This window comes from Microchirus variegatus (genome assembly GCF_963457635.1).
Source record: "Microchirus variegatus genome assembly, chromosome: 5".
Classification (NCBI taxonomy): Eukaryota; Metazoa; Chordata; class Actinopteri; order Pleuronectiformes; family Soleidae; genus Microchirus; species Microchirus variegatus.
The window spans coordinates 18,127,045-18,138,534 of NC_139806.1; positions in this window are offsets into that span (position 1 = coordinate 18,127,045).

Genomic DNA, 11,490 nt, shown 5'->3' on the forward strand with positions numbered 1-11,490 from the left:
GTGACCCACTTTAAATCCTTGTTATAGTTATTATAAGTAACGATTACCTCAGAAAGACCTTGCTGTGGTCTCAGTTTGAAGCTCTATAGTGTTTCACAATCTGTTTTATCAGTAGTTAACCTTATTAGCCTCTGGATGTCTCCATGTGCAGTTATGATTTCTGTCAGTTGTAATAGTCTTCTTGTCGTGTATCTAAATTTCAGGTGAAAGACACTCGCACTCCTGAAGCAGGAGAGACGGAGGAATCCAAGCCTGATGAGACTAACGCACAGGTAAATTGACATTTGTTGATGTTGAGTTGTGATGTTCTACTACCAAAATGGGTCAATGTTCACATTGGTTTTCTGGTTGTTGTTTTTATACATATGTCTGCTATCTCTGGAACAGTTTTAACTTTTATTTAATAGCAGATACCACCATACATACAGATTTTAGCTATTTATCTATGTTTAGGTGTTTGCTGCCCAAGGGTTTTCGCTTGTTGATTATCCAAGTAGTGATGAAACTGATGAGAACTGTACGGACAACAAAACTCCCACTCCAAACTGGGATATTCTAAGGAATATAACGGAAGACATTCTGGTATGCCTTAGATGCTTTGAATTCAATTTATATGTTTTTTGTCAAGTAATTGTGATAGATTGTGAATATATGAATGTATGCACGTCTTGTCATACCTTTTTGTTTTTGCAGGTGGGTAGTGGACCAGAGGTTTCATATGATTCCGATGAAACTGTTGTGAAAGAAACCTGTGACGAGGCTTCTCCAAACAACCAATCAGATGATGAACTTGTTCCATCACTAAGACGCACAAAAAGCATTATGGTAAGCCCCTAAAACTTATTTAAAACAGTATGAGTACTTGGCTGATGGGCGCTTTCCCCTGCCATTTGTCATTCTACTGTTTCAAAAGAAAGGGAAAATCATCTCCATGTATCCCTTTTTGCAGATGGATAAAGTAAAAGATTTTGCTGGCTGTCTCTACGATTCAAGTGATGACGACACACAGGGCACTCTCATTTCTAAGCCTGAACGGAGTACACAGAGGCTGAGAAGAAGCTCTCGCAATCCTGTAAGCCTTTTTTTGATTCTTGTCTGAACATCTCTTGTCAGTGAGCCTGCTACTGATTCAATTTATTTTCCTTTTTTATTTTGCAAATTAGCCCTAAATAACACTGGAAACACTGGCGGAACCAATGTTGACAGTCGGACACAGACCTCCTGGTTTTATTTTTATGGTTACAAAAAAAATGCTAGTACTCATTCATTATATAATGCAAGTAATAAAATAACTGAAAACGCCCATTCCTAGCTTTTAGTCAAATTGTTATTCTAACATTAATTAACAGCATATCTTTCTCATTTGTTAATTTACTTGAACTTAAACTACTCGCTATAGAAGGCTCCATGTAGAATTTTCTTCACTCAGTATACCTGTACAGTTTAAGTATGCTGAGATTTTTGACACTTAATGTTAAAAAATTAGTTATTGACACTTTTTCTTTTCTTTTTTTAGATTAAACACAATATTGTGGAATCAGATGACTCAAACATTGGCAGTGAAGAAGAGTTCATTCCATGTCCCGTGGACGAGAGCACAGACAGTGATGGCAGTTTGAAATTAACCATGAAAGATAAAAACAAGAACAAAGGTTCATCTAGTGAGAGCAGAAGTAAGTCTTCCAGTCAGAGCAAGTTTAAGCCCAGGGAGAGTAGCAGTGAGTCCTCCAAAAAGAGAAGAAGCAAGTCTTCCAGGCCGAGCAAGCTTGATTTTAGCCAGAAGAGACCCTTTGAAGCAAGTCATGACCCCACACAAAAATTTCCAAATAGAGTTGATGGGAAGCAGAAGAAAATGGTGACAAAATATTCTAAAAAGGATGCGAGCGTTTCAATGCCCCTGGAAGAAGAGCGGTCTATGTATGTTTGTCCAGTTGTAAAGAAGGATGATGGATCTAGAAGCTACAACAAGAAACATTTCTGCTTTTATTGCAGAAAGTGTGTCCAGAAAATGTCAAGACACTTGTGGCGTAGGCACCAAGATAAACCGGATGTTGCAAAAGCATTCAGTTTGCCAAAGAACTCAAAAGAAAGGAAACTGCAGTTAGACTACATACGAAATAAGGGGAACTTTGAGCACAACACTGATGTTTTGGAGGCAAAAAGAGGCAAACTCATCCCATGGAAGCAACCACAGAAAAAATCTGACGGACAGGAATTTTCACATTGTGTTCACTGCTATGGCTTTTTCTCAAAGAAAGCGATGTGGCGGCATTTTCAGGTATGCAGCTTCAAACCTGAAAGTACTAGACCAGGTAAAACTCGAGTTCTGGCTTTGTGTGCTTTTGCTGAGCCTGCTCCACCTGGATTTAATGATGCTTATTGGAAATTCTTAAGTGTTATGATTCAAGACATGATTACAGTTGCTATTAAAGAAGACCGCTGCATTCTCGAGTATGGCTTCAGACTGTTCAAGAAGAGCGAGAAGATAGTCAGTCAACATCAGTATATTCGGCAAAAACTGAGAGAGCTTGGCAGGCTGTTACTGACTGCAAGACAAGTTACACATGTGAAGAGCATCCGAGAACTCATAAAACCTGAACACTACAGTCTTGTTGTCACTACTGCAAAGAAACTTTCTGGATTCAATGAGGAAACGGGCAAATACCGATGTCCATCTCTTGCTCGCAAGGTTGGACACAGCTTGCATTCTTTGGCCATGTATATCAAATCCGAAGGCCTGAAAAAGAAGGATAAACAAGCTACTCAAGATGCTGAGGAGTTTGCGCAGCTTTATCAAGAAAGTTGGAGATTTGACATTGCAAGCCAAGCATTAACTCAACTTGACCAAACCAAATGGAATGCTCCTCAACTGTTACCTTTCACTCAAGATATCCAAAAGCTTCATTGTCATCTAGCTGAGAAGCATCAACAACATTTGAATGATCTGCAAGCGCACCCATCATCATCAACCTGGAAGGAGCTTGCAAAAGTGACCCTGACACAAGTTGTACTTTTTAACCGCAGGAGAGGAGGGGAAGTGTCCAGGATGCTTCTGTCTGTGTACCTATCAAAGGACACATCAGACACACATGATGATGTTAGCTTGGCCCTTACACCGCTTGAACAGAAGCTGTGCAAACATTTTGTAAGGGTTACGATCGTAGGAAAGAGAGGAAGAAAAGTTCCAGTTCTTTTAACCCCACTCATGAGAGAGTCACTTGATGCTCTAACCGAGAAGAGAGAAGAATGCGGGGTGCTGTGTGAAAATGGATATCTATTTGCATTACCAAACTCTGTTCATTACTTAAGGGCTTCTGACTGCATAAGGCAGTTTGTGAATGAATGTGATCACATCAAAAATCCCAAAGCATTAACATCAACTAAACTGAGGAAACATATTGCCACCCTCTCTACTGTATTGAACCTAAAGACCACAGAACTGGATCAGTTGGCAGACTTCCTCGGGCACAATATTGCTGTCCACCGAAAGCACTACCGCCTTCCGGAGGGCACCCTCCAGTTGGCTAAAATCAGCAAAGTGCTCCTGGCAATGGAACAGGGACGCCTAGGAGAATACAAGGGAAAGAGTCTGGATGAAATTCAAGTTGACGTGAATGATACTAAGTCTTATTATATTATATTTTAAAGGTGCAATATATGACATTTAGTCTTCAGCATTCAGTAATTGACTAAAACTATATTGTTTTAAGTAATAGAATTGTATGCAGGTATAACATTTTAATCTTTTTTAAATTCAGTAAGACCATACAAATGCAAAAATTAGTGCCACACTTGCACATACTGCACACATTTTGATTATATCTGTTCAGTTGTAATTAAAAACGACATGATCAGTCCAGCAGGTTTCTCTTGATTGCCCACAATCGCAACTTTCCAACTAATAATATTATATCAATTAACATTTTAGAGACCATTGGCATGGGAGGGCCCTCAGAAAAGGACATTGAAGGTATGTGATAATTGTTTTTAAATTGCATTTGTATTTTGTTTGCACCACTGAAAGCCTGCCAGTTTCCCTGATTCACTATTTCCTGACATTATGTGAAGACCAAGTACACAAAATATAGTACATTGTCTTCAGGTAATGCACTACCATTGGGGGTGCAAGTCTGGTTCAGTAAGACAGGGGTCTGGGATTGTAATCTACTCTATATACACTGTATTGTCAAAGTATAGTTACAATCTTATATTTCGCAGAATTGTCAATCATCTGTAAAATCCAGCTCACACCAAGGATTCAGGACAGCACAAAATCATTTTAGAATATTGCAGGGAAAAGTTGCAGCAGTGTGAAATTGTCATTTTCAGAGCAAATCTCAAGTCCAGCTTCAGAAATTCTGAATGTCATCATGTTTCTATTGCCGATAGTTATTTGATTAATATCCTTATCAAGCTTACTTTACTGACGACTTAATATTAGGGTTTACATGTCTGTCTTGCGTGGTTGAATAAACCATTTCTGTGTACAGATGTCGATATGCCAGGAGTACAGGGGTCAGAAAATGTGGAGAGCATGTCGTCCCTCAACGACTGTACCTCCACATCACAAGTCCCAAACCAGAGAGTATCTTCAACAGGTGAGCTTGAACGATGAAAGCCACTCCACTTGAAAATCATGTTTTTCATGTTGTTCACTTGTTCATGTGGCATTATTATATCGGTCTCGCGCGTCCGCAGATTTTAGCCGTTAACGCGATAACTGGAGAGGCGTTTGAGATTAAATGTTCTTATTTTTTTTATGGGTCACATAACCCCTGTAGATGATCCCTATTGATTTTGAGCTGTCTACCATTATTATTAATTAATTAATTAATTAATTAATTAATTAATTAATTAGTTAATTAATTAATTAATGATATAAAAACCATATTTTCGCCTGTATCTTCCAAAGTATTGCAGGTATTGGCTTCAAATTTTGCGTGGGCATCACATACCACCTGAGAATTATCCCTATCTTTGTAGCTTTATTATTAATTAGCAAATTAATTAATTTATTATGCTAAAAACACATTTTCGGCTTTATCTTCCAGACCGAAGGAGATACAATCAATCATTATTACTTTGGCTATGATTGGTAATAGTTACATAATAAGTTAACTGGTTAACTTATTAGTGAACACAGAAAAATAGTTACGGCATTTTTTCTTTATTATTGAGCTCATTTGGACACATTGAGGATATCATGGGTTTATTTAGCGCTTATTCATAATATTTATTACATTAAAATATACATTTATTAATTATCATATAAAAAATAGTTAAGCCTCCATTTTTTTTTAAATGCATTGAATGGAAAGTTTGTACATATTGTAGCTTTTTCATGAAATTTAATAAACATAGTGTATGCTTTTTCATGACATTTGGACACTTTGAAGATATGGCAGGTGTGGTTAGCATTTTAATATTCATAATATTTAACAAGGTATAATAGGTTAACTAGTTTTATTAAAAACTAGAGAGAAATTTATGAGTTCAGGTATTCTGTGTTCAATATGGAGTTTATATGGATACTTTGAACATGTATAAAGTGTAGTCAGCATTATATCATAATATTTAACAGTTATTTTGTTGAATTTATTAATAATTAATTAAAACAGTTAGTGGCAGGTGCGAGTGCGTATAATTTGGGTATATTGGAAAGTTGAGGATTGGACAAGTTCGCGGATATACCCCTTGCTGTCGGCCCCCGACAGCGTAGGCTAGTTTTGATTCTACAGGACATATCATTAGAAAGTAAGTGTGATATTGCATTTCTGTGTATTTCTGCCTTCAAAATGCTGTGAGCTAAAGTTGGATGCAAAATTTGATTAAAAAAATAATCACTGTAATTACATTTTCCTGGTATTTTATGTCTTGAATTTTTAAATAAAGTTCTGTGTCTAGATGTCGGTATGCCAGGAGAACAGTGGTCAGATGATGAGAGCATGTCGTCCCTGAGCGACTGTACCTCCACATCACAATACCTAAACCAGAGTGTGTCTGCAAGAAAGAGAGGTAAGCTTTGGGACTTGCATCCTCTTTTGGGCATGACAGGACTTTATTAACGTGAGCAGGTTCTTTATGCGCAATACCGTACCTTAATGTTCAGAAGCATTTACTTTGAACAAAGAGTGGAAGTACATTTTGTGCAGTTTTCAGTCAAATTGTCAATTTAATCAAAATGTAGTCTCTTTCTGCCTACCTAGGTAAGCAAGCTGCTGTGAAACGTTGGACACCAGAGGAAATTGCAGCAGTAGAAAAACATCTGAAGAGGTTTATTGTGAGGCAAGATGTTCCAGGTAAAGCAGAATGTGAACGCTGCCTTTCTTCAGAACCGCAAGCACTGCAAAAAAGAGACTGGAAAGCAGTCAAATATTACATCAAAAATAGAATAACTGCCATAAGAAGAAAATCAGAATGAAAGCGGTTCACTGATCGAAGGTATGGACACACATTTTCAGTTGGTGCTCCAACACTTCTTGTTCAAGGCAGATATATGCTGTTGTTCTTAAATATTTTATTTTCAGTTTTATATTTAATGTATACAGTATATCAGCAGTATAGAGACGCTGTTATTTGAAGTAGCTGCTGTGGTTTTAGCGGTCGAACGTTAAATGTTGTCTGTATCACTCTGCTCATTTTAGCCGTTTTCAGTATTATGTAGGGGCTCAGAAGATGAGGAGAGTGTGTCGTCCCTGAACGACTGTACCTCCACATCACGGCACCCAATTATGTTTGGCAAACTGTGATTAAAAGAGCAGCAGCAAAGGAGTTGTGAGTTCTTTCAATAATTTCTTGGTTACATAATGTAACTTTGAGTACTTTGTATTATTTGGCTTATTTCCTGCAATCATTACTTGCAACCCTAGTTCAAACTCAATTTTGTCGAGAGCATGTTTCTCTCTTCTTCTTTTTTTATATAAATATTCACCAAATAAGCTTTTTGTTTTGTCAAATGAAGTGTGACCACTGACTTTTCGGGTGGAATAAAAAGGGGGAAAAAACAGTGTAAACTCAAAATTAGATCTTGGGGCTCAGTCATGGTTAAGTGCTGGTGCTGAAGATCATTATTTGCCTACCATGTTACGACCCTGTCTTCGTGTTGATGATCTTTTGTTAAGAGGATAGCACATACAGTAGTTAATGAGCTAAGAAGGCATCTGGTTGTGCAGGTTTAAAGGGAAAAGAGATGGAATGGAGGAAGAAGAGAAATATAGATCCTTAATGCAGTCGGTGTCTATGTGCAGTAGAAACCATTAATGGGCCCCAGATGGTAACCTAACACCCCACAAAGATATAAAAACAAGAAATGTGTGTGTGTGTATGATACTGGACCTCACAAGTACTGTATGTTAGAAACGGGACCCCACAAGTGACGAAAAAACTAGCATGGAGACAAAAGTTTAACATTTTGTTTAATTGAAGTGATTTTTGTGATTGTGATTTTTTTTCAATCTTACCTGATTTTTTACAGCAGTGTAGCACCACTAGAAAGGGTGGATCCCATAAAGCATGAAAAAACGTGTGGGCCCCCTGAGGGGCAAACACCAGTATGTGTGTGTGTGTGTGTGTGTGTGTGTGCAACATTGCAGTTCAACAGTTCAACAAATGCTATTTATCATTTCACAGTAGAAGCTACAACAGCTCTCGCAACACAACTAGTTCTGCAACTGGACTCGTATGCAGTGGTGGAAAGAGTACTGAGAAAATCTGTACGACTCAAGAGAATAAATTACCTTTTTAAAGTGACGTTTAATGCATTCTTAACAACAACCAAATGGTCAGAAACTCACAATACTACAGTCTACAACAGGAATTCATTGTAGAACTCATAAAGGGGGTTTTATCCTCTCTGGAAACCCTTCAGAAACTTTTCTAGAACCATTTTCTTACTTCAATGTGCTTTTTTTTCCAGATTAGATGCTGAAGTTTTTTTAAGTCCATTTTATTGTACGTGCGGGCAAGCACATTTCACACTGTATTTGGATGCTGTCTCCTTGTCTGTGCCATAAGATTTCTTTTTTTGTGGTGCCAGATAATATTGTAGACTACTCAGTCGCGAATATGATTTTGAATGTTGCAAAGTAGATTCTAAAGCATTATTAACACTCAATTACAAGAACAAATAGATAGTATAAGTACCCCAAAACTCTACTTTTGAACAGTAATTTGAGTAGATGTAATTCATTACTTCCAACTGCTTGTATTTATTGGACAATTTTGTTGGTATGAATCTGTTGAATTAACAGTAGTGATGCTCCACTGTGACCTGCGCTCAGTGGATGCTCTCAAATAACCTTTTAGAGCCTTCAGATTTGCAAGGTTTTGTTTATGGTAAATTTGTATTCATTGTAAATCATCATGAACACCTGTGAAGCACAGAGATCCTATCATAAAATGTCCCAGTGCTGTTGTTCTCTTTATAATACCTCTCATTCAATCAGATTACTTGGTGGGAACTAGCTGTTGTATAGACTATATTGCTTTTGTTAATATGATCAAAAAGTGATGTACAACAAGTTTCTTTTTTGAAATGAATCCCTTCATTCTTTCATTGTCTACTGATCTATCCTCCTCATGAGGGTCACACGGAGGGTGAAAAGAAGAGCACATGGCTGGACACGTCCATCACAGGGCAAACATACAGAGACAACTATTTGTTCTCACATTCACACCTATGGGTGATTTAGAGTGTCTACTTAACTTCTGCATGTTTTTGGACTGTGGGAGGATCCAAAGAACCTGAAGAGAAAACACTTGGAGAATGTGCAGATTCCATACAGAAAGGCCCTTGGGTCAGACCTCCACCTTATTGAAACCATAGTTAGAACTGCAAACATGGCAAGCTTGTCAAAGCAAATAATCAGCCTATCCCAACATTTACTGTTTTCTAGGCGTTCTTTATGACTGGACCTGTCACATGTACATATCATCATGAGTTAGCCTCTAGACAGCGGTTCCCAAAGTGTAGGTTGCATGTGGGTACTGCAGGTGGGCCATGAAGGTCATTAAAATATAAATAATCAAATGTGTTTTTTTCATTTTCAGTTTTGTAATTAAGTTTTAAATTGCTATAAAATATGTATGATAGATTTTAAGGAATACGTATAAGGAATGAAACTAATAATGGCGTTTAAATTATTTGTCACTTTTGTTTTATCTGACCAAAAGTGTGCAAGTCTCCAGTGTCAGCCGATCAGCACTTGCCTTGTTGTGAAATCGAACCACGTTCCATGGAGCCCAGCCGTAAAAACCACATGTTTTGAAAGATATGCAAGTTCAGAAATACAGTACATTTTTGTATCCTCATGTTCACATGAAATCAATAATATATATTGGAATTATTGATCAAAGTCTCATGTGTTGATCAGAGTCATGATTCAAAGTTACTAAACCAAATCATGATCTACATTAGTAACGCAGTAACTCAATGTTACTTTTTTTTGTCATAATGTACATTTTGTGTTGTTTTGTTAATTATAATCCCTTACACTACTAAAGGAATACAGTTACGATAATACAATTATTGGTCCTATATTATGCAAAATCAACTTTTTAATAATTTAAATCCTTATATTTGGGACTGGAGGCCCTACCAGTTGCCAAAGTGTGAAAAAAGATGACTCACTGACTTCCGCGCTCATTGGGACGTTACAAGATTCTAAATTCCTAGAATTGTTGTCTCGCGGAGCTCCACTTTGTCCGTAAAACACACGAAAACCGGAAGTTCTATTCTTGGCTCCACAGTGCAGCACAGAGTCCTACACAAACTTCCAGCCGCAGAGGATTTATCTGTCCAGTGGATACATGTTATATATGACGGCAATGTGCCTGCTAGAGCCTGCAAATGATCACTTTTCCAAATGCTAACTGCTGTTAGCTCCCAGTAGCGTTTGTGGCTGAGAGATACTACTAAACAGAGCGTTCTGAACAGGGCTGTTTTGTCAGGGTGATTGAACTGCTGTGGTGCTTCATCCTTATGGTATTTTGACCAAAGCATGTCACAGACATGTTCATTAGGACACCAGGGAACTAGGTTAACTTGGAGAAATAGGGTATAATATGGGACCTTTAAAATAAAAATCTACTTTTATCAACTTGTCATGGTCACGTTCAGCAGCAGATGCTGCGGAGAAGAAGCTCAAACTGGAACTCAAAACAATTTGTCAGCAAAAATGTGACACAATAGCCTTTGAGTTCTGTCGTGGGAATCAAGCCGTGACTCGTGTTTTCGCTGCGCTGTAATTATGTTGGTGACCCATGACAGAACTGCTGTGACTGAATGTTGACATGCACCTGGAGCGTCACATAGTTCAGCCGTGTCTCATACGCGAGTTTGAACCTTTGATGTTTTCATTAAAAGAAGCATATTTTTCACAAAGCAGTCGTTAATATTCGGACCAGTGGTTTATATTTACCACAAGAGCTTCATGTCAAGCCAAGCCGTAGAAACAAATCCAGCTGTGTGTCATGTATTATTTCATCTGGAAGCAAAACAAGGATCAGAAACAAAGAAAATAAGATAAAAGAGTATGAGAGTATGTCAATTTAAAAGTAGTTCCAACTAATTTTTGCAGCTCTCTTTCTGTTTCTATTGACCACAGATTTGGATAACTGTAGCTGGCTAGAAGGATGATGTCACAGATTTTTTTGAAAGCTCTGATTCTACAATTCCCATGATTCCACGCTGCTTCCCAACATCATTGAACTAGTTTTTTGTTGTATATCAGGATCATTTGAGATAGTTTTGTCATTTAAAAAAAAAAAAAAAGTAGAATTTATGCATAAACCATAGCATTGACTTTTAACGTTTGCAGGACTCTTTTAAACGCAGACTTTGGTCTAGACTGACGTGGCTGCTGCCTTGCACAAAAGAAACTCCACTAAAATGTGTTTTCCACTGGTAGATATAAGATATGTTATATACCTATAGCGTCTGACCGTTTAAGCTGAAAGTCTAGCCTTTGAAAGAGGAGCCAGCCCGAGTACATGAACATGTCAAATACTCTCAGTATGATGTGTGATTTAATATGATGTAATATTCATGGAGACATGCCTCGAACCACATCCAGACCTGTGTTATGGATTTGTGATGTTACCAGGTTCACTTGATAAAAAGTAAAAAAAAAAAAAGAAATAAATCCCCCATTCCACCGAACAGAAATTATGTTTTTAATCTGGAGCGTAGGTGATATTGAGTTGGTTCGACAGGTTCAGACCCACCGAAAAATAACAAACTGATCATGAACTAATAAGGTCACTACAGATGCACCATACTGGACTTATTGCCGATATACAATATTTTGGGAGCAATATATGTTTGTTTCCCATTTTAGTCATTAGGTCTTTTCTGTAGTGATGTAGAAATACATTTTCTTCATTGAGCAAAATAAATGAATGTTAAAAAAAACAATAGTTGTAGAGGGCATTAGCATAGAAGGAGATAGTTACCTATTTTGCCTAATATTGTAGTCATATCTACAGATCCTG